Genomic DNA, 24,603 nt, shown 5'->3' with positions numbered 1-24,603 from the left:
GAACTTATGAGGAAGGTTGATAGGAGCAAAAATAATTTCAAGAATTGGGTGAAGTCTGCAAATTCCACAACATATGCTAGTTTTGTAGCCGCTCAGGAAATAGTCAAGCACAGTAAGCCGTTCACAGTGTTATATTTGTTTTAAATGTCGCAATGGTTTTGCGGCTCCCAGTTGTTGTTTTTTCTTCGGAAACGGGTCCAAGTGGCTCTTTTTGTCTTAAAGGTTGCAGACCCCTGCACTAGATATTGTTCTGCTACAGTTCACTGACCACTGTCCATGCTTGGCAGGGGCAGATGTGAGTTAGGTGTCTATTAAAATATGGAGAACAGTAGATTCCCTGTGGCTATATTATGTCAAAAACAGGCAGGTAGCTGTTGGTATCTAGTATTCAGAGGTAAAATGCTTCTGTCTGTGAAGGTTCTCTCACAGCAAATGGCAACAAATTGGAATATAGACAGTTATCTAGTCGTACTTGCCTTATTTTGTGGCACTGATTTCCACCAAATTATTTATAGGTTTGGTGAAAAGCCTCCATTTTATGTAGTCCTCATCTATCCATCTAGGTGAGACGAACCGTCTATGTTTAGGGTTTTTTGTTTTTGTTTACATTTTTTAGCCCTCTGAAGGGCTACGGCAGTGCGAATGAAGATCCAGCTAGCTACTCTGTGCTAAAACCTCAAAATCCTTTGAAGAAAGGTCCTTGTCAATTTTTTCATCTTGCCCAGTAGATTTCTTCCATTCATCCACCAATAAATATATTTTGCAATACCCCAGAATTTGCGCCTGGAATAATAATAATAAAGAGGTCAAATTCACTTGCATTTATCTTGTGTAACCTAAGAGGATTCAAGCATTTTTTAAAGGCAGAAACTTAGCATTTGCCCATCTGTCTAAGGGGGAGCTATGGACACTTGTGTTCCAGAGGAAAGAATCTCTAATGCACCACCATTATTTTGGCTGGTTGTGGAAGATACAAAATGAAAAGTAAGGGAGCCTCCTGGTTTAAATCTACAGAGTCTTCCTGCTTTCACCTTCACTTCTTCAGAAGGGGAACTGCAAAGCCAGCCTGACTCTCACATATGAGCCTCCTTGTTCAGCCCAATGGCCCCCCATCTAGTCCAGCATCCTGTTCTCAGTGACCAACTGGAATCCATTTGGGGGTGAGAAATCTTAGTTGTACAAGTATAGAGATCTATAGAGATCTTAGAGATCTAACTGATGAGGAACCTGTGGCCCTGGCTCTGGTCATTAAGACTACAACCTGACCATTGGCCATGCAGACTTAAGGTTACCAGATTTTTTTCAATGAATCCGGGGACACTTCAACTTTAATGGATTTTGTATGGGGACTGATTTGTAAATCTGGGGACTGTTCCCGGGAAATGGGGACGTCTGGTAAGCTTAATGCAGACTGTTGTTGGAGTACAGCAGCAACTGGAGGACCATGGGCTATCGACATCCATCATAAAGATTAGAGCAGCCTATACTTTATTAAGAGACACTGCCCAGATACCCCTCAACCCTGGACCTTGCCCCCAATACCTTGAGATTAACAAGAAAAAGGCAATTTTTGAGTGAAGGAAGTGCTACACTGAAGGACAGCAACACTGGTTGTGCCTTCATAGCAAGACTGAAAGGGATCTTGCAACAAGGACCATTCTGTATTCAGTGGCGCCTAGTTCGGATGATGCATTCCTAGTCCACCAAACTGTTTCCTGGATCAGGGATGAATTGGGAGAGCTCCTTATTTCACACACCTCAAAGGCTGAAATTCTAGCTCCCACTAACCTGGTTATAAACCCAGTGAATTCATTAGGACTTCCTGCTGAGCAGAAAGTTAGCATTGTGCTGTAAGCCCTGATTCATATGTTAGAGCCTGGGAAGTTCAGATTAGGTTAGAATCCCCAAAGATCAAATTCCGTTGTTTTTAAATGCAAGAACATGTGCAAATATCAAACTGTAATAATTAGGCCTGTAGCTACTATCCCACGGTTATAGTTTTGGCTATCACTTGTAGCCAAGTAAGATTGTCTTCTATAAACACGGTTTTAAAAAGTGAGTCCATAAGTGACTGTGGAGGCCAATTCTGAATCCACTTGTCCGTCCACAGTGGGGACACTGGTTTCTGGGTGGGAGTTGATCATGTGAGGGTTTGCCAAGCATGCCTTCCTTTTAGCACATTTCTCCCTTGTGTCCTGAGTTTGAGTGTCTTCAAAGCCCATGGCACCTTTGGTAAAGGCTTTTCTCCAGCCAGCATGGCGGGTCAGTGTTTCCTCCCCCACAGGGGACCAGGCAGGGAACTGTTAGCAATTTTGGCCCTTTAAAAAACAAAGAGCAAATGCAGGCAAGCATGTCAGAAAAACATTGTAAACTAGAAACTTAGAAGGTTCGTACGAGCTTACATAAATCAAAGTACAATGGCATTGTTTCTTCCACACATACCTCTAAAGATCAGAATTAGGCCTAAGGCAAAATACTGTACACATCCAGACAAAAACCCAGACTTCCTTTTCCAGCTTCCTTGCAACACACAATCTGTGTTTATGGTGTAACAAACGTCTACTTCCCACTGGTGTCTCCCAAAGCTTTGAGTCTCTGATTTCAACTTTTGATATCAACCTCTTGCCCAGGCCTGCTTGTTTCTGGAAGAGAAAAATAATTCCATGTGTAGAAATTTGTCTTTAAACAAAACAAGAGCTTCTAGACCTCATAATGGTGAAACATCTTTAAAACGGACAGGACTGTAGTTCAAGGGTGCTGGGAATTATAGTTCTGTGAGAGGGAAACAACAGTTCCCAAAATCCTTTGGTGGGGTGGGGAGTCTTAAATGTATGGTGACTTAAATGCATGGTGTATTTGCAACCTGGTTTTTATCCCATTTCTGTTTGGCGGTGGTAAAATTTGCTTCATTTTAATGCTCCCTTTTGCTTGATCGTGAAGCAATTTCCCCCCAAAGCAGCAAAGAAGCGTTTCATATAAATCATTAATATGTCCAATGTTATAAGGAAAAAACTGCTCCTTTTCCCTTATGGGGTATCCAAGAGCCTGTATAGAGTCCTTAAGTGGGTTCCCTATCAGTAGGAGAAAATAACAGAGGCCAACCAGAGTATATTAAGAAGCAAAGTGGCTAGTAAGCCTGATCTTTATTAAAGGAAATAAACTGTTGCAACAGGATCCCCACTCACCACATGCAGGAGGGAGGAGGACTCTGAACAATGGTGCACAAGCCCTTATATAGACCCTTGAAATTGCCCACCCTGTTGCCCAAGACCACCCCCGTAAAACATCATACATACATCACAGGAGGCAGTGGTCTACAGCAGAAATCCTGTCTGTCAGGATACTTGATAATGGTCACTGATTGCATTACCAGTGCAGTCTGGCTATTCTTTTGTGATGGTTAATACTTTAGTTCCTGAATCCAGGTCACAGGCTCACCTGATTCATACACAAATACGCCCTTTAAGACAGGGTTTGCAAGCAAAAGACAATGGGAAGGCTTTCCCCATTTGCCTCCCTTACTGCAGAGGAATATTTGAGGTCAATGTGGGAGAATCAAAATGGCTTCAGGATTGTTCTCCCATACTATTTCAGACACATGGTTCATATATTTAGATATGTGTGCATTTAAGAATATTCAATATTTGAGACCTTAAAATTCTTGTAACAAGGTTGTGACTCCATTTGGGGGACTCCAGAGCTTGTGCCGAGAGCTGGGGTTGCTAGTAAAACGTGACACCCCCCTCGACACACAACACTCCTGGTTCTAGTGAGAAGGGTGTGTAAAGTGACAGAAATTGCATTTGCACTCACCCTAAAGAATGCTGAGAACTCTAGTTTGTTATGAGTGCTGGGGATTGATTATATGTAAATCACAGTTCCTAGGCTTCCTGGGTGAAGCTTTGTGCTTTAAATTATGATTCTTAATATCATCATACCCATCTGTGATTTATTAATTGCTTTCTAAACAACTGTCTCAAGGTGATTTACACATGAGATAATTAAAAACGGCAGATACATTTAAAACAGGTCAAAAAACCTAACGTAGGCACTGGTGGTAAAAGACCAATTTATGACGCTGGGAAAACCTGTGGGAACCAAAATGCTGCTTTGGAAAAGTACAGTGAGTGATTGCCTGCTCCATCTCAAAGAGGAATGCTATTCCTCAGAACAGGGAAAGCCACGCTGAAGGCTCTGTTCCAAGTTACTGGGGAGCAGGCTTCTCATATCTTTGGAGTTTGCAGGAGAAACTCTCCAGGAGATGGCAGTGATCTACTGGGTGTATAAAGGATAAGGCGGTTTCTTAAGCAACTTGATGCTGAGCTGTAGGAACTTCTAGGTTAGTACCAACATCTTGAACTTGGCTCAGTAGCAGATTGGCAGCCAGTGCAAGTCCTGCTAGCAGGGGTCTTATATGCTAGCTGTAGTTTGCCCCCACAAGCAAGTCAGCCACTGCATTCTGCGCCAGCTGCAGCCTCCGGACCAACCCTGAAGGCAACCCCACAAAGAGTGCATTGCAGTAATGCAGCTGCAAGGTTACATATGTATGGACAACTGTGTTCAGGCTATCCCTATCCAGGGATATTTGCTTTAAATGTATGGTGTGTATGCAGCCTTACTTCAGTGCCAGCAATGGGATATCATCAGAGCACCTGAAAGCACCAGGCTTGCTTAGCGTGCTCAGATCAGACTGCGTGTCACTCACAGCTATGTCCTACATCAGAACATAATAAGAGCTCTGCTGGATCAGGCCAATGGCCCATCTAGTCCAGCATCCAGTTCTCACAGAGGCCAACCAGATGCCTGTGGGAAAGATCTGACCACAAGAGCCCTCTCCCCTCCTGCACTTTGCAATAACTGGTATTTAGAAGTATGTCATGCATAATTTTGTAAACTATCATTGTCACCTCTAACTCAACTTTTTGTATACTAAAAAACTATTTTTATTTTATTTAAAATAATAAAATAAAATAAATAGCTGCCCACCCTTTCCAACTGCCTCCTGCGGTGCTCGCCCCATCCTGCCTAATGCTAGGGCTGGTCTGAAGACACCACATGTCCCCCCAAATGCAAACGAGGGCATATGGTTCATGCCTTCTTTTGCCAGTGAACACACTTCCTCCACACGCACCTCCAACTGGGCTGAATTCTTGACCTTTCTGAAATTCAGGCCAGTGCATGGCACTACAGGGAAAGTTGCTCCCAGTTCTTCCAAAGGCTGCTGTCAGCCATGGAAGTCCCTTCAAAAATGGTTGTGTGCTGCAATGAATCTCACCGCTAGATGGCAGAAGTGGAGCACTGCTGAATGAAGTTGATTTACCTACTTAACAGGATCCTTTTTTAAAAAAAAACAAAACCCAAAATAGATTGTATGATTATTTTTCTTAAGAGAAAAGCTAGGTTATCAAAGAAGAAGCTCAGGGGAGTTTGTACAAAGTAGGAGGACAGTAGCTGGACATTTGCCTAGTTAAACCTCCTTTTGTACTGGATGGGTTTATTACACTGGGTGAGTGGCCTGAACCTAACACCAGCCTAGAAGATTTTTGTAGGATGTTCATAGCTCTTGATGGGTCTTATTTTTAAGAACTAAGGCAAAACAAGAGGCTAGACACATGTGATGACGCAGACCTGCAGGTAACAATATGGGCTAATGCTCTCAATGCCTATTAGCTATGATAGCTATATTCTATAAAGGTAAAGGGACCCCTGACCATTAGGTCCAGTTGTGGCCGACTCTGGGGTTGTGGTGCTCATCTCGCTCTATAGGCCGAGGGAGCTGGCGTTTGTCCGCAGACAGTTTCCTGGTCATGTGGCCAGCATGACTAAGCTGCTTCTGGCGAACCAGAGCAGCGCACGGAAACGCCGTTTACCTTCCCGCCGGAGAGGTGCCTATTTATCTACTTCACTCTGACGTGCTTTCGAACTGTTAGGTTGGCAGGAGCAGGGACCAAGCAACGGGAGCTCACCCTGTCACGGGGATTCGAACCGCCCACCTTCTGATCAGCAAGTCCTAGGCTCTGTGGTTTAACCCACAGCTCCACCCGTGTCCCACAGCTATATTCTATACTTGCTATCAAAGCCATCATGCCTTTGAATACTAGTTTCTGTGAATCTCAAGTGGGGAGAGTCGTGCTGTTTTGCTTGTGTCTTGCTTCTGGGCTTCCCATTGGGGCTTCTGGCTGGCCACTGTGAGAACAGGATGCTGGACTAGACGGGCCACTGGCCTGATACAGCAGGATCATCTTATGCTCTCATGGGCCATCTCCAAATTTGTATGAAATGGGAGACAAGGGCCAAGGGGGAGAGAAAATATGTGAGTGGGGAGGACAATTTTTTAAAAGGAGATAGGGATCTCTCCTCACCACTTCTCCACTGCTGGGGTTTTTTTTTTTTTTTTTTTTTTTTTTGCTTTGCTCTTGAACCAATCAGCCCACTTTTCCAGGACTCAGTCCTCCCAGACTCTGGCTCTCTGCAGAGACAGCATCCCCTGCAGCAAACTCAGGAGCAAGCAAGGATCCCTCAGAGCTGTCCAAGGTCCTGCATGTTCTCTGCTTAACTTGAGCATGCAGCTAGAGACTGCCTTTTGTTCATGTTTTGTTCAACTGAGAAGGAATTAGGTAGGCTTTCCTTTAAAAGTGTGCTGAATCAGATTTCTCCTCTGCAATAAACAAACACAGTTTCTTAAGGCAGTTTCCTTTAGGAATCTGTACTTCTTGTCCACCTGTTTGTGCTCGTTCCTGGGCTATTCCCACAAGCGTCCCTGTGCAGAACGAGTTCTGTGAGATGGGCAATGGCTCTGACATGGCTTCCCTAAGGAGAGCAGGAAGAGCCCAGCAGTGTCTCTGTCTTTTTCTGGACTCATTGTAAGACTCACCTCTTCACCCAAGGCAGCAGGGTGGAAGGGAGCCTGCTTTGTGCACCCAGCGATGAAACAGAAGCCGACAGCAAAGTCAACTAGACCTACAGAGAATCAGCTCCTTTCTTCTGGTAAGAGTTTCGGTGTTTATAAAAAATAATAACACACCTTTTGGGAAAGGCCATTGTTGTTGCTTAATGGATTTATATCCTGCCTTTCTTCCAAGCTGGGATTTAAAAAAATCATTATAAAATACAAAGTCATAAAAACAAACCTGTTGAAAAACTATAGTTAAAGTACATCACAACCTAGTCATTAAAATCCACTTTGCCCTGACAGCAGCCCAGTGATCAGCATCATTTGCACCTTAGTTTACAGGAAAGTGAGGGATGTGGGTGGCGCTGTGGGTTAAACCACAGAGCCTAAGACTTGCCGATCAGAAATTTGGCGGTTTGAATCCCCGTGATGGGGTGAGCTCCCGTTCTCAGTCCCTGCTCCTGCCAAGCTAGCAGTTCAAAAGCACGACACAGTGCAAGTAGATAAATAGGTACTGTTCCGGCAGAAAGGTAAATGGCGTTTCCGTGAGCTGCTCTGGTTCGCTAGAAGTGGCTTAGTCGTGCTGGCCACATGACCCGGAAGCTGTACGCTGGCTCCCTTGGCCAATAAAGCGAGATGAGTGCTGCAATCCGAGTTGGCCACAACTGGACCTAATGGTCAGGGGTCTTTACCTTTACCTTTTACAGGAACGTCTTAGCCTGCTGGTGGAAGGAAAGCAAAGAGGGAGCCAGTCTGACCTCTCTTGGGAAGGAATCCCTCAATATGGGAGCAGGTGCAGAAAAGGTCCTTTTTCTTTTGTCACCGCTGATGCTGATGGGAGCAAGAGAAGGTGCTCACCTTAGGATCTTGGCATGAGGGCATAGGGAGGTACAAACTTTCAGGTAGTGGGGAATCCAGGTTTTGGAGACCCTTTGGTACAACACACTCCATGGGGTTCCTCTGTGAGTTCAGGGGGCTCTCTGCTGCTTTGCATGCCCAATCATGCAAAGTCTTGATGCCTCTGACTCCGCTCATGTGGCCCTTAAACAAAAAATATTAAGGTACCCTCTAATAGGTAGTTCTCTCGTGCTTCTGTTAGGCAACTCAAGAAGCTGCCTTATCAGACCATTGATCCATCTAGCTTAGTGCTGTCTTCAGTGGTAGGCAGCAGCTCTCTTCCCAGGGTTCTTCCCAGCTCTGAACCTGGAGATGCAATGGAGGACTGAACCTGGGAGTTTCTCAATGCAAAGTAGATTATCTTCTTTACTGAGCTACAGCCTTTCCCTACTTTTAGGAATTTATTGCAGTTTTACTGATACATTGCATTTTATTTATTATTTATTCAGCAAGGTGTGCATGCTACTTAATCAGAAAGAAGAAGCAGCTCTGAGTGGTTTGCATAAAATATTCATTAAAAGTCGCAATAAAAGCAGACTTTAAAAACAGCAGGCACAATAAAATTCTAAAATTACCAAAATATTGATAACCGGGAGCTGCCACCCCCTGCTTGCTTTGCTCATCAATCCCACTTACCTCTTTGCCCTTCCCCACACCGGAAACCCCTCCCTCACATGAAAACTCACTTGAACCCCCCCTCACCTTAAGCCCCACCTCCTTTTAGAGGAGGGGGAGGGACCACTCAGGGCAGCTTGCTAAGCCCCACTGTAGGTAGGCGTGTTAAATGGAGGGTGGGGTGGGGGTGGGGAGAGATGCTTTAACAGTACTTCCTCACTCTATTATACAGCTCGCTTGCTGTTCCTGTTGGTGGCTGTGTTAACTGCAGAGTGTGGCAGCACCATGCATTTCCACATATATAGGAATAAATCATTACTGCATATCTAGGTGGGTTGTTGGATTGTTTCAGAGTTCATTTCACTAACTTGGGTTTCACCCTGAAAAGCAGTGTACATTTATTTATTTTTTTAAATGATAAATGAAATAAGTAGTATTTTAAATAAGTACATACATGGGCATAGCCAGGATTGGGGGGGGTAGAACCTCAGATTTGTATTTTTTAAATTGATTTAGGGAGGGTGCAGCTTCCCCCTGCCCCTCTGGCGATGCCCCTGAGTATATTCTATTAGTAAATAAACCCCTTAACAGCTTGGGACTAGTTTAGCCACAATATTGCCTTCTTCTTCTTCTGCGATCCCTCGTAGCCGAGTAAGATTGTCTTCCATAAATACGGTTTTAACAATGAGTCCATAAGTGACTGTGGAGGCTAATTCTGGATCCACACGTCCTTCCACAGTGGGGGACATTGGTTTCTGGGCAGGAGTTGATCATGGTGTGGATTTGACAAGCGTGCCTTCCTCTTAGTACAAGATTCCCGACAGCTTCACTCACAAGGGTCCCACCAACAAGTTGATGATCCAGCGAGTGGGAATGTTGCCTTACCTGATATGTGCCCACTGTTACAGTTGCAACAAAATACCCATTCTGCATTTGTAAGAACTCAATCTTTTAGTATGGCATTGCCTACACTTTGGAACTCCCCGCCTAATGACATCAGGTAGGTGCTACAACTATACTCTTTTTGGCGCTTGCTAAAACACTGTTGGTCTAAACCACTGAGCCTCTTGGGCTTCGAATCCCTGTGACGGAGTGAGCTCCTTTTGCTCTGTCCCAGCTCCTGCCAACCTCGCATTCGAAAGCACGAGTAGATAAATAGGACCACTGTGGCAGGAAGGTAAATGGCATTTCTGTCACGGTGTTCTGTTGCACCAGAAGTGGTTTAGTCATGCTGGCTGCATGACTCAGAAAGCTGTCTGTGGACAAACATTGGCTCCCTTGGCCTGAAAGCGAGATGAGCATCCAACCCCATAGTCGCCTTTGACTGGACTTAACCGTCCAGGGGTCATTTACCTTTTACCTTAAAATACTGTTCCTTAGACAAGTCTGTCCAGATGCTTGGAAAGTGGATGCGAGTTTTCACCTGTTTTTAGTCTATTGTTATTTCAAATTTTTGAACATTCTAAATTATTGTTGTCAGTTTTTCTTAGCGATAATTTTATTGTTTTATTTTTTTTTGCAAACCAATTATTTTATTTTATTTATTTTATTTATTTTATTATCAAGTGGTGTATAAATTTTATGAAATAAATGAATATGTTGCAGCAATTTGGTTCCTTCACTTGCTCCAAAACGAAGGCCTGTCTTTAATTTATAAAGTGTTTTCCCACTCTTTTTAAAAAGTATTCATAACACCTTGGATACCTCATTCAGCAATCCTTTCAGCAACCATGGAAGGTCAGTCACCGTGATCATCTCTATGTTTTACTGATGGGATCGCTGTGTGCGCGTGTGCACGTGAGGGAGGTTTCAGACAGTGGCATCCTGAAGAAACCACCTCGTGATTACGCAACCGAGGAGCCTGACCTCGAGCTGGACTAGCCACCTTTGTAGTCTATGCACCCCACTCCCCCCACTTTTTTTTTTAAGGGTGGAAATCGCCCCACGCTACACTGGTATGCACCTGCTGTCTCCTCCGACGGCGCTTTCCGGCTCTGCTAATTTGTCTGTACAAACACTCTGCAAAAGGTTCTGGAAACTTAGCCCTCATTTATAATTTAAGCCCCTTTCGCTCTTTCTCTTGTTAAATATATTTTCCTCACTCCGTCTCTCCTCCTCCCCCCTGCCCACCCCGTTCTCTCTTAAAGCACCGGGAGAAAGCGCTAGAGAATAACCGTGAATTATGAAGGTCTTAGGAAGTCTAAAAGTGACTCCCTCTGCTCAGGAATTTCAAAGCCTCATTAACATATATTGACCTGGGTTTTGACAGCTGGAGCTGAATCCGTGAGCCGGGAGTGGATTCCCAGGACTAGAGAAACTTTGCTTTGGCTGCTTGTTGGGAGCGGCGGGCAAGCGAGGGGTGGGGGGCGCGCGGAGATGGCTGGTAGCTAAGCCTCTCCTTTCCTCCCCCCTTTCTCCTTTCTTGTTTAAATAGATCTGTGTTTTCCCTTAAGCATGCATGAATGAAAGAAAGTATTGGGATTATGGCTGGATCTGGGTTCTGCTCTTATAAAGGACTCCAAATTTGGGGGATGGTGGTGGTGGAAGAACAACCTATCAGACCATTGCTTTTTTATTATTATTTGAAAGATTTGAGAATGGGGGGTTGGCAACAGCTCCTGACCAGTCACCCTGGAGCTGCAACAGCTACTGTAATGCAATGCCCATTACTGGTTGTCTATGTTCTGATAACTGTCTATGGAAAGAGCACATTCAGAGTGGCCAGCCGAGGGCCCTCCCCACTCCGTGCTCACCTTACATAACATTCCTCTTGTTTTGCAGTCTTATTTGCTTGGCTATTTATTTGTTTGTTTACTAGGGGTCTGCCACTGAGCTGTGGACCATCCCAGAAACATAGGAAGCTGCCTTACACAAAGTTACACCATTGGGCCCATCTAGCTCAATACTGTCTGCACTGATTGGCAGCAGTGGCTGTCCAGGGTTTCAGAGTCTCTCCCAGCCCTAACTAGAGATGCCATTAGGAACTGAACCACTGAGCTCTACCACTGAGCTTTAGCCCCAGAAAGGGTCAACTGGTAAAAAAAAAAAGACCTATACTGTATACCCCTTCTTGTTCAGAAAGAGTCATTGGTGTGCCTCAATTGGTGGAGTTAGTTCAAAAGGCAACCAAAAGAATCAATAATAATAATAATAATAATAATTTTTTATTTATACTCCGCCCTTCCCGGTTTAAAAACTGGGCTCAGGGCAGCTAACAGCAAATATAAAACATTGGTTAAAATGTGACTTAAAAACAGCATAGGATACAACATAAAATGCAGCATCAATATCAGTAAAATTAAAAAATTCAGGGGTCATTTTTTTTTGGGGGGGGAACAAAAACACAGTCAATAGACATCCAATGACCACCAGGGCTAACTGGTCAAGTTGGTCCTACTAGGGCCAGCAAGGAGACCAGGGAAGAATTTAAATGTGTGGTCCCAGAAAGGGTTTCTTCATAGAAGGGGAAAGGGAAAAGGGAATAGAGGATCAGGCTAATTCAAATTGAAGGCCAGGCGGAATAGCTCTGTCTTATAGGCCCTGCGGAAGGAAATCAAGTCCTGCAGGGCCCTAGTCTCGTGGGACAGCGCATTCCACTAGGCTGGAGCCGTCACTGAAAAAGCCCTGGCCCTGGTGGAGGATAGTCTGGCTTCCTTCAAGGAGTTGGAGCAACACAACTATGAGGAAAGTGGTTAGGGATATGATTATCTCCATAACACTAGAACTCATGGACATCCAATGAAGCTTAATGTTGGAAGATTCAGGGCAAACAAAGTAAAGTCCTTATTCATTCAGCACGTATATGGCCAGCCCAGGACATTTTGCCATTTGAAGCAAAATAGAAAATTGCACCCCAGGTGCTCCCTCCACCCCCACCTGAGGTGATTAGACACAGCAGGGGGGAAGCTCCAGCACTCTGTACGTGGTAGTGGTGGGGAGAAAAAAGTAGGCTGGGGATGAGTGGCAGTGGTGGAAGACGAGGCAGCAAGTGACAAGTACAGGAGGTGGTGAGTGGCCTGCTCCTTGGCCAGATCTGCTGCCCTTCCCAGCTATCCCTAACCTGCTGTCTGAGGTGGCTGCTGCCACACTGAGCCTTATAGGTGGGCCGGCCCTGAGCGCATAGCTAGACTATGGAATCTGCACCCACAAGATTTAGCGATGGCTGCTGGAATATATGCTTTAAACTAGTATTAGACACATTTGTGGGGGATAAGGCTGATCAACAGCTACTAGGCATAGAATCATAGAATCATAGAATCATAGAGTTGGAAGAGACCACAAGGACCATCGAGTCCAACCCCCTGCCAAGCAGGAAACACCATCAGAGCACTCCTGACATATGGTTGTCAAGCCTCTGCTTAAAGACCTCCAAAGTAGGAGACTCCACCACACTCCTTGGCAGCAAATTCCACTGTCGAACAGCTCTTACTGTCAGGAAGTTCTTCCTAATGTTTAGGTGGAATCTTCTTTCTTGTAGTTTGGATCCATTGCTCCGTGTCCGCTTCTCTGGAGCAGCAGAAAACAACCTTTCTCCCTCCTCTTTGTGACATCCTTTTATATATTTGAACATGGCTATCATATCACCCCTTAACCTCCTCTTCTCCAGGTTAAACATGCCCAGCTCCCTTAGCCGTTCCTCATAAGGCATCGTTTCCAGGCCTTTGACCATTTTGGTTACCCTCCTCTGGACACGTTCCAGTTTGTCAGTGTCCTTCTTGAATTGTGGTGCCCAGAACTGGACACAGTACTCCAGGTGAGGTCTGACCAGAGCAGAATACAGTGGCACTATTACTTCCCTTGATCTAGATGCTATACTCCTATTGATGCAGCCCAGAATTGCATTGGCTTTTTTAGCATCACACTGTTGGCTCATGTCAAGTTTGCGGTCAACCAAGACTCCTAGATCCTTTTCACATGTACTGCTCTCAAGCCAGGTGTCACCCATCTTGTATTTGTGCCTCTCATTTTTTTGCCCAAGTGCAATACTTTACATTTCTCCCTGTTAAAATTCATCTTGTTTGTTTTTGCCCAGTTCTCTAATCTGTCAAGGTCGTTTTGAAGTGTGATCCTGTCCTCTGGGGTGTTAGCCACCCCTCCCAGTTTGGTGTCATCTGCAAATTTGATCAGGATGCCCTTGAGTCCATCATCCAAGTCGTTGATAAAGATGTTGAATAAGACCGGGCCCAAGACAGAACCCTGTGGCACCCCACTAGTCACTCTGATGGCCGTGTTCTGCCTCCCCTGGATGTACTGTTCCCAGGTTTATCTGAACACAGGGCAAGTTGGTATGCAGCCTGGCCTCCGCCAGCCAATTCATGCACGGCAAAACTGGCTCTTCTGCAGTGAAATTGGAAGGGCGGTAAAGCTTGGGGTGCCGGCTGAGCTGTTTATTCAGCCATTCTTTGGAGCAGCACATGACTGGGAAGCCAAAGAGCAGGGAGAGTGTGTTGGAGCGAATTCCTCTGACACTTTCAGCCCACCCACCAGCCACTATCAGCAACCACACCGGACAGGGGTGAAATTGGCATTTGATACGGAAACGTGGGAGCTGGAGGCTATTGAGGGGGAAACAGTGGGAAGCGAAGGTGATGCGCAAGGCCCAGGGGCTGTCGATAGGTTGCTTTCAGCAACCCCCGAGGCAGGAAAAAGGCAGATCAATAGGGAGAGAGAATATGCTTGTTCTGGTTTGCACCTTATCTAGAGAAGGCCAGCCTTGCCTTAGTGACATGTCCATTGGCTCCATCCAGACTAGATTACTGCAATGCATTTTTGTTTGTTTGTTTGTGGGGCTGCTCTTAAATAATGTATGGAAATTTCAATTGGTGGCAACTAGATACTGAGAAAGGTTGTTTCTATTGTTCTGTTTCATGCCGTATATATTGACACATGCACTGGTTCTGTCCAGGCTATACAGTGGTACCTCGGGTTAAGAACTTAATTCGTTCTGGAGGTCCATTCTTAACCTGAAACTGTTCTTAACCTGAGGTACCACTTTAGCTAATGGGGCCTCCCGCTGCTGCCGCACGTTTTCTGTTCTCATCCTGAGGTAAAGTTCTTAACCCAAGGTTATATTTCTGGGTTAGCAGAGTCTGTAACCTGAAGCATCTGTAACCTGAAGCATCCATAACCTGAGATACCACTGTATTACTGAAATGCATTTTTTGTGGGATTTCCATGAAAGACAGTGAACTTCAGTGAGTGTAGAATGTAGTAACTAGAAAACCAGAAAGGAAAAATGATATGGTTATTTTCATTATTGACTCAGTGACACAACCATTGGTTCTATCCAGGCTGGATTACTGCAATGCGTTCTTTGGGGAGCTGCCCTCAAAGAGAGTATGGGAAGATACCGAAGTATAAAAAGAATAGAATTGTAGAGTTGGAAGGGGCCCAAGGGGTCATCTAGTCCAGTCCCCTGCAATTGAGGAATCTCAACTAAAACATTAATGACAGATGGCCATCCATCCTCCAATGAAGGAGAGTCCTCCACCTTCCCAGGGAGACCATTCCACGGTTGAATGGCTCTTACCACCAGAAAGTTCTTCTTGATTTTCAGGACAACCCTCATCACAAGCCTAGCAAATCTGGAACTAGGGTTGATAATCTGATAATGCTGGTAGTCTTTACTTGGACTGTGTTATTTTAATTCAAGTGCAACTGGACTCATTCTATCTATGTGCCAATTTGTAGTTTTGTTGTTCATCTTTTAATTTTTACCTGTTGTTAAAATTACTATTCTCTGTTATATATATATATATATATATATATATATATATATAACCACATGAAATTAAAAAAAAAACTTTACAAGAGAAAAAGAAAAAGAGAGTATGGTGCAGAAGGTAGCATTTAGATATTGAGAGGAGAGAGGAGAGACCGTTTTTTTCAACTGCTCTGTGTTGTTCTTATCTAGAGAACCATAGGATTGCAGAGTTGGAAGGGATGTGTCCTTAAATTCTTGCTTTCCTGGACAGCAGATGGTGAGGGTGTGGGTGGGTGAGAGAGATAGATAGAGAGAGAGAGAGATAGAGAGAGAGAGAGAGAGAGAGAGAGAAATTACAGTACTGTAAAAACTACACTACTGTAACATTTCTATTTGTTGCTCCAGCCACTTTTGCCTCTGCCCCCACCCATTACTGGCATGTGGCTCCCAAAAGTTTGTCATGAAGGGAATGAAAACAGTTTCCCCTCCCTAAGCTGACTGAGACGAGGCGAGCTGAAGGGAGGGAGAGGCATTGTGGATTGTAAACGTAATAAAATTAATTAATTTCTTAATGCAGAACTTATATCTTTGATTCAGGAGTTCCCATTCCTCATGTACATGGCTTGTGTTTGTCTTTTAAAATTAGACAATTTGCCAGAGATAATGCAATCACACTCAGGAGAAAAAGTCAAATTAAACCAAACAGACATTGCTTTTCTAGGAAACAAGTGCTGAGGAGCGATGCATGAACCAGTGTGGTGAAGCAATTAGAGGAGGTGTGCGGAGTCTTTGGGCCTGCAGAAGTTGCTCAACTACAACTCCCATCATCCCTGACCACTGGCCATTCTTGCTGTGCTGATGGGAGCTGAAGTCCAACAACAGATGGAGGGCTGCAGGTTCCCCACATATCTGAGGCAGAGACTTAAAAAAAAATACATTTTGTCAATTTTTCCTACACATAAAGAAACAGCAATAAAAACAAACCCAAACTAATATGGAGTACATTTGGAGTATTCATTTGCATAGAATACACAACAGTGAAAGTCCTTTATGAAATCGTATCTCTCCATAAGGATACATGCATCACTGGAGGTTTGACCAGAGAAGTAAGAAACATAAACCACGTTGCTCCAAACTTGCATTTTTTTGCTTGGTCTCTGACCACTCTACTGTGTTGAGTTAGCTGCTCTGATCATACTATTTCCCAAATCATTGCAAGTGAGTTTGGGGCAGATAGACCTGAGCTTGACTTCAATCTGGCTGCCATTTCCATCCTAGTCATTGCTAGCAAGAATGCTGTCAGGCATTTATACACATTTTTTTTTTAATAAAAAAAACTTATTTAGGCAAGTCTTAGACATGCTGTTGTGAATTTTAATCAGTTTTAGCATTTTAACTTTTTGTATGTTTTAAAGTTATTGTATCTTTTTCTTGATTCTGTTGTTTTATCTTTTTGTAAACCTATTTGAGGTTTTCTATTTTTACAATGCAGCAGTGTATATATTTTATGAAATAAAAAAGCACATGGCTTGCTATCACTCCTGGTGAAAGTAGAGTTAGCACAGGATCAGATATGATCTGTTGACATACAGTATTAGATTCTTCTTTAAATACCATTACCCTGAAAGTCTGAATTGGGGTGCCTCCCCAGTCCATCATGTAGGGATCTGAGTTAAGAGTTTGTTTTATGCCAGGACTGGGAAGAAAAGAGCTTCAAACCTCTCTCTGGCCATCAAGCTCTTGGAACAGTCTCTTTGCCTAACCTGTATTTCTGTCTTTCTTCCTACTGTGCACAGCTAAACTTTGAAATTCGCTGCCACAACTTGCAGGGATGGGCAACAACCTGGATGGCATTAAAGATGGTTAGACAAATTCATGGAGGATAAGGCAATAAATGAACACTAGCCACAATGGCATTGTTCTGCCTCCACTTCAGAGGCATTATGCCTTTAAATGCTGGGAATCCCAGGTGGGGGGAGCTGCTGTTCTGCTCATGTCCTGCGTGAAGGCTTCCCATTGGGGCATCTGGTTGACAAGGCTACTGATGGCTACTAGTCACAATGGCCATGGTCTATTCCCACTGCCAGAGGTTGTATTCCTCTGAAGACCAGTTGTTGGGAATTTCAGGTGGTGGTGAGTACAGTTCTGCTTACAGGCTTCCAAAGGCATCTGGTTGGCCACTGCAAAAACAGGGTGCTGAAGTAGATGGGCCTTCGTCTAGGTTCTTTAGGTGAGGAATTAATTAAAAAAAAATGAACTGAGACCATTCATTATAAAATTGACCTCTGGTAATGTCACCTCTGACTACTCTGCAATGTTTTGTTAATTTTTCTAGAAGTGCAGTCTTCCAAACCTGGTCATACCAATTTTGTGTAGTTAACAAAACAATCACATATCCAGGAGAATGCTAACTCCATCCGGGTTGCTACCAGGAAATGGATTATTAATGGCTAAGACCAGTGGTACCCAAAGTGAGCAGTAGGAACCCCTGGGGATGGGGGTAGTAGGATTGACTAGTGGGGATACTAAGAGGTAAGGGGGTGGTAAGGGGAGCTAGAGGTGTAAATCACTATCAGACTTTGAAAAGCTGGAATCAAGTTCATCAATTTGGTGAATTAAGCAGAATAGTTTTAATTGGATTTTGAATAAATGTGCAATTAATTGTTACTGTTTTGTATTTTATTGTGTTATTATCTTCCTGAGTCATGCAAACCACTATTCCGAATGCTTTTTATAGGGTAGTTGGCACTGGGGATGAAATTATGGAACCAAGGGGGGTGTCTCCCCCAAATAAAAGTTTGGGAACCACAGTCTTAGATTAAATAATGATAGCAAGGCCACTGAATTGTGGGAGACCCAAAAACACCAACTCTGAGTCAAATGGACCATGCACAGCTCAGGTTTTTAGGAGGACTGGCTGTCGCTCAGCAGCAGAGTATCTGCTTCATAGGCAGAAGGCCCCAGGATCAAACCTCAATTGCATCTCCAGGTAGGGATGGAACAGACTTCCTGCCTGAAACCCTTGAGAGGCACTGCCTGTCAATGTTGACAATATAGAGCAGGATGGGTCATTGGTCTGACTCACTATTGAGCTGCTTTCTGCAATCCTGGTGTGAATTGCTGGTCTCGCTGCTAATGGAATTGCTCTGCTGGTTTCTCAGCAACATTCCTGGCTCCGCAGCTCCTCCTGTGACCCGTCACTGTAGCTGCCTTTTGGCTAGCGGCATCTTTCAGGTTCCTTGGAGCACCTGTCGAAGATTTGACAAGCCACGGCGACACAGAGGCGATTCTGCCACTCAGTTGGGCTGCCAGTCAATCAATCAACTCAACCAACGGAAGCCTGACAAAGCTCATTTGGGGAATGCACAAATGACCTTCTGCCAAGGTGCCAACTGCACCAGGCCTGACAAAACCATCATTACACATCACTCAGGACAGTTGCATGGGCTTCTGCCAGAGTGTCAGTCATGGGGTGGCATGATCAGCCGTGATGCACTCACATGTATGACCTAGGCAGATCTTTCCCAGCAGGCTGTGCAGTGAAGCTCCAGAGCCCACCAGTGGTAGAATTTTCCAGTCAAATCTCATTACAGTCAAGCTGTCTGCAGTTTTGTCATTCAGGAAGGAGAATGGAAGGATTAGTTAAAGAATGCTGGCCTCTTTTCCTTCTGGCTTCCTAAATAATCGTATGAATATGCCATGATCTGCTCTAGAATGTGATAGTGACCACAAAATACAGCTTCCTGAATATCTAATTACAGATAGGTAGCCGTGTTGGTCTGCCATAGTCAAAATAAAAAAATTCCTTCCGGTAGCACCTTAAAGACCAACTAAGTTAGTTCTTGGTATGAGCTTTCGTGTGCATGCACACTTCTTCAGATACACAGTGTATCTGAAGAAGTGTGCATGCACACGAAAGCTCATACCAAGAACTAACTTAGTTGGTCTTTAAGGTGCTACTGGAAGGAATTTTTTTATTCTGAATATCTAAGTTTGTAACTGTGGCGTTTGTATGGAGCCCCTGGTTGTCTCATGGACTATTGACCAGTACACCACTAATCCGCAGCCACCAACCATGTCCTCCCCAGTAAATCACTTAGACTCAGTCAGGTTCTTAAGTTAACAAAGAAGAGTGTAGTTTATTGCAGACACAAATAAACTTTAACTGCATTCAAAATGTTGTTACTCTTTACCTTCTTAGTCTTACTTTTATCCTGTCTCTATCTCTTCTACCTCCCCTCACACAAAAACCAACTGCACTAACTTCTATTTCCAATTGCCTGCCAACTGCTTTTCCAACTGCCTTTCCCAACCAACCAACCAACCCACCCACCCATTAAAACCAACTACCCACACCCAAACCTTGGGCTAAGTCCTTTTATAAACAGATAGGCTCTGCCTCTGGCTTTCCAATTGGTCTACATATTAACCCTTTCTCTCCCCCTGTACAGACATTTTCAAACGAAGAGGCAAATGCCACAGTAACAACAACAACCAAAGTGAGTTTCTAGTCCTTAAGACTGGGACACCCTGTTTGAAAAGGTGCAGACCCCAGAGGGATCTCTGTCTGATTCCTAGCAATAAGTGCTTGTTCCTCCTTGTGATTAGCGAAATAGAATAAATTATTCAATCTAAAAATGTGCAGATTGTGGGAAATTATGCAAAATTACTCTATTTGCATAATATATGTAGTTGGCATTGCCCAGGTTTTTTTAAAAAAATTCTTCAAGAAGGAATTTGTTTCAATTGGTGTTGAAGAGTTTTGGGGTGGCAAAACTTGTCTTAGAGATCCATAGTTAAAAGTAGAAGTTGACAAATGTGTCCTCTTTTTTGTTCTTCAGAATATGGCAACCCTAGATTTGCCCCAGGTCCTGGCCAGTTCATGGCCCCAATATTAAGCGCTAAATCCTGTTCATTCTTGAATATATCAGACAGACACAATTTCTATAATAAAGATTGACAATGATGGTGATAGTAATAATAGTATTAGTAAAAATAGTAGTCGAAATAATAGTAAGTCAGATGATTGTCCTTTCGGTGCCTATTGAAGACATTCCTTTTTAAACCAAGACTTTTCAGTGGAGATGTATTTATTTTTCATCCTGGTCTGTATCTGTATTAGGTTGAGGATTGCTTCATATATGAAACTGCTGCTGCTGCCCTCTTGGTTGATGTTCTTATTGTTAAATCGCTTCGAGATATTTTTATTGGAAGCAATTCATAAATGGAAGTAAAAATAAAATAAAATAAAGCAGGATTGCAAAACCTACCATTTCACCTACTCTCTCTCCCCCCCTCCCCCCTCTCTCACACACAGACAGACCTGTGATAACTATTGCTTTACTTGGGATGCTTATCCTCAATTATAAATATGAAATTTTTTTAGAAAATTTTTTTTGCCTTTGGGAAACAAACATCCAGGATATTCATTGCATCCATACTTACATTTTATTTTATTTTTAAAAGTGAATTTGCAGTTGTATCAAAGAGGTTTCATGGCTGGCCTGGGGCCTTGTGGAGCTCAGCTTTGAAAATATATAGTAATAAAGTACTCAGCATTTCCAGCAGAGTTTGCCACCCAGCTGGACATGGTGTTGGAAGAGAAGAGGAATGGAGATTTTTTTACCCACATTTTAATCAACAGGAGCAACACAGACCGGGAAGATACAAAAAACAGATTTGCCCGGATGTGTTGAAGGGGAACCAACAGACATCTGACTGCCACAGCCCACATACAACATCTTGTTATTTATTTTTAGACTGAGCATTCCTTCTCTGTACCAGAGGAGAGCTCATATAACTCTTTATGGGTTTGTTTGTTTTTTAAATACCAGGGCCTGTTGCCCCTTCTTGCATTGCTCACTAACACTACCTACCTGCAACCCCCTACCCCACCTTGCTCCCCCTGGTCTCAGACCCTCTAAGTGTTGCTATTTTCCAGGGACAGTCCTGGATTTACAGAAGGCATCCTGGTTTCTGATTTGATCCCAAAATGTATCATTTCTTCCTTGTTGTTTAGTCGTGTCCGACTCTTCATGACCCCATGGACCAGAGCACGCCAGGCACTCCTGTCTTCCACTGCCTCCCACAGTTTGATCAAACTCATGTTGGTAGCCTCGAGAACACTATCCAACCATCTCGTCCTCTGTCATCCCCTTGTGCCCTCAATCTTTCCCAACATCAGGGTCTTTTCCAGGGAGTCTTCTCTTCTCATGATGTGGCCAAAGTATTGGAGCCTCAGCTTCAGGAGCTGTCCTTTCAGTGAGCACTCAGGGCTGATGTCCTTAAGAATGGATAGGTTTGATCTTCTTGCAGTCCATGGGACTCTCAAGAGTCTCCTCCAGCACCATAATTCAAAAGCATCAATTCTTCGGCAATCAGCCTTCTTTATGGTCCAGCTCCTCACTACCAAATGCCGATCAGTTACAGTTGGTGCTTTTGAAGCCAGCAGTGTGTGATGTCACATAGGCTGGGCTGGGTGAGTCATGGTTGCCTTGACAACAGCCTCCCCACTAAAGCTGGACCACTCTGGCTCCTCCTTCAGAATGGGGAGGCAAAACCCTCCAAGTGCCCCTATTTTCCAGGGACAGTCCTGGATTTATAGAAGCCATCCCGGTTTCTGATTTGAGTCTTCTCTTCTCATAGGTGGCGAAAGTATTGGAGCCTCAGCTTCAGGATCTGTCTTTCCAGTGAGCACTCAGGGCTGATTTCCTTAAGAATGGATAGGTTTGATCTTCTTACAGTCCACGGGACTCTCAGGAGTTTCCTCCAGCACCATAATTCAAAAGCATCAGTTTTTTGGCGACCAGCTTTCTTTATGGTCCAACTCCCATAGATCACTACTGGGAAAACCATAGCTTTAACTATATGGACCTTTGTTGGCAAGGTGATTTCTCTGCTTTTTAAGATGCTGTCTAGGTTTGTCATCGCTTTTCTCCCAAGAAGAAGGCGTCTTTTAATTTTGTGACTGTAAAATCTCCCACTGCCTCCATTTCTGCCCCTTCTATTTGCCAGGAGGTGATGGGACTAGTGGCCATGCCCCTATTTTCACTGGAGAAATGTTGGAGGGTATGTGATCTCCATGAATGTGCTCCCTGATCTTTATTATACCTCTTTATCAAGTGGATCACTTCCCTGCAATCTTTTTGAGGTAGCTTTTCCCTCGTGTCTTTTGCTGTTTGATGCTGGCACTAAATTTCTTTTTATTTATTTATTTACCATTTGCTGCGGTGTGGCATTCAGGCTTCGAGCTGATTTGAAACTCCCACAGCATATCAGGTAGTGAGCGGGGAGACAGAGAGCTGACCCCAAGGCTGGGGATGAGAAGACAATAACCTGGCTGGCTTGTGGGAATGAAACAGAGCGCTCCCTCCTTCATGATTTATTTAAGAACATTTTTTTTTTACCCTGCTAATTTTTTTCTTGTGGATCCTTAAAACTGCTTGGAACGGCTAATGCAAGCGAAAATGTATGTTCTGTAAGTGAACATTCAGGATCTCCTGCTGGTGCTAAGAGTGTATCTACTTCATTCTTCCCTGAGTAATGCCTGCTTCTGGCTGTTTTGAGATGCTCCCACCAGCAGTTCAGGAGTAGACTTACCTGCTAGTTAAGATGGATATCCTGCAGCTAGGTAGAGACAGGGCTGGACCAGGTGCACCTGTGGAAGCCTGACAGATGGGCAGCAAAAGGTATACACTCCTATATATTGTTGCTCTTCTGTCTAGGTTGGTTTCAAGATCACCTATGACAGGGATGAATGAATTTCCCCAAACTTGTCTCTAGCCTAAACAATGCCCTCCCCCACTCCCGGCCCAAAGCTGCCTTCCCAAAGCTGGCAAAGTGAAGCACTGGGCTTGGGGAAGGAGCTGTGAGGCTCTGGCAGGGTTCCAGAGCCCTCCAGCTCCTTATCAATGCTGGGCAAGCACTAAATAGAGAACCCAGTATGGTTCCCCTTTATCACATACACAGCACAACAAGACAACAACAAGAGTCCACCGGCAGCATACAATTCAATCTGGCTTGCCTGACTCAACAAGCCCTCTCCCCCTCACAAATGCAAACACTGCAGACAACCAACCACACCCTAACCTCCAATACCTCTCACAACCAAGAAATGCAATAAATAAACAAACAGAAAGAGAACCTACCCAGTTGACACTGACACAAAATCCCACACGTACGCTATACAAAAAAATATAAGCCTCACCACCCCTCCTCTCCCCCCTCTTCTTCCCCAACCTTATACTGAACTCAACACTAATGTCTTACAACTAATGTAACTGATTTGTAAGAAAGACTGTACAACCTGTAAAAAGAGACAAAGCATATAATTTTGTAAACCAAGAAAATCTTTAATAATAATAATAAGGCTTTGGGAAGGAGCTGGGAAGACGCCCTCTTGGCACAGAGCTCTGGGGGGGATGGGACCAGTTGTAGTGCCTTAAATCCACCTCTGCCAGAAGCAACTGTTGCTGGAATTATTAATAGTATTAATAATAGTATTAAAAGGGACGCGGGTGACGCTGTGGTCTAAACCACAGAGCCTAGGGCTTGCCGATCAGTTTGGCAGTTCGAATCCCCAAGACGGGGTGAGCTCCTGTTGTTCGGTCCCAGCTTCTGCCCACCTAACAGTTCAAAAGCACGTCAAGTGCAAGTAGATAAATAGGTACCGCTCCGGCGGAAAGGTAAACAGCATTTCCATGCACTGCTTTGGTTCGCTAGAAGTGGCTTAGTCATGCTGGCCACATGACCCGGAAGCTGTCTGTAGACAAACGCCGGCTCCCTTCGGCCTATAGAGCGAGATGAGAGCACAACCCCAGAGTCATCCGTGACTGGACCTAATGGTCAGGGGTAGCTTTACCTTTTAAGCTAGCACAAATACTTGGAAACAGGTCACCAAGTCTGTTCAACAGTTCTATTGGCTTTAACTGTGCATTTACAAAATTTGTTTATGTACTGAGAATAAATGTTGCATTTCTTCTCCAAAATTATCAGCATCAGCGGCGTAGCGTGAGTTGTCAGCACCCGGGGCAACGCAAGTAATTTGCTCCCCCTAACCCGGGGCAAGGCAAGTAATTTGCGCCCCCCCTAACCCCTAACTTGCGAGTTGCCGCTGGCGCTGCCGCCCAAACGACGTCGCTTGCCCGGAGGAGGAGGGGGGCAGAGAGGCGAGGAAAATGCAACGGCCCAGCAGCTGCAGCAGCACCGGCGGAGGCGGGGCTGTGAGGAGGGGCTGCCTGGCGCGTCCTCCGCGGCGAGCGCTGAGAGCCGCTGCCTGCTGGGCGCCTTCAGCCCGGACGCGCGCACAGCTCGTCGGTTCCGCGAGACATGCGGCTCCACTACAGCCTGCGCCCGAAGCTCTTCGGCGACTCCGGAGGCAGCGAGCGCGCCCCCCCAGATGTTGCGCCCGGTGCGGCCGGCACCCCTGGCACCCCCCACGCTACGCCACTGATCAGCATTAAGGTCAGCAGGATATCGCTCTGATAAAGACAAAGCT

General features: G+C 44.6%; 1 long non-coding RNA gene across 2 annotated transcripts; it reads right to left on the bottom strand.

Moving 5' to 3' along the window:
* Nucleotides 1-242: 242 nt before the first annotated feature.
* On the bottom strand, nucleotides 243-23,848 carry LOC309523782. 2 transcript variants are annotated; one of them, XR_014215618.1, is made up of 4 exons: nucleotides 19,301-23,848; nucleotides 18,193-18,355; nucleotides 2,443-2,642; nucleotides 243-2,318 (listed from the first exon to the last, which is right to left on the bottom strand). It is a non-coding gene; the product is annotated as an uncharacterized lncRNA (long non-coding RNA). The 2 variants fall into 2 exon arrangements; XR_014215617.1 differs by having other exon boundaries at nucleotides 243-2,642.
* Nucleotides 23,849-24,603: the final 755 nt, after the last annotated feature.

Source organism: Podarcis vaucheri (genome assembly GCF_965113315.1).
Source record: "Podarcis vaucheri genome assembly, chromosome: Z".
NCBI lineage: Eukaryota > Metazoa > Chordata > Lepidosauria > Squamata > Lacertidae > Podarcis > Podarcis vaucheri.
This window is presented reverse-complemented; position numbering and strand designations above follow the sequence as displayed.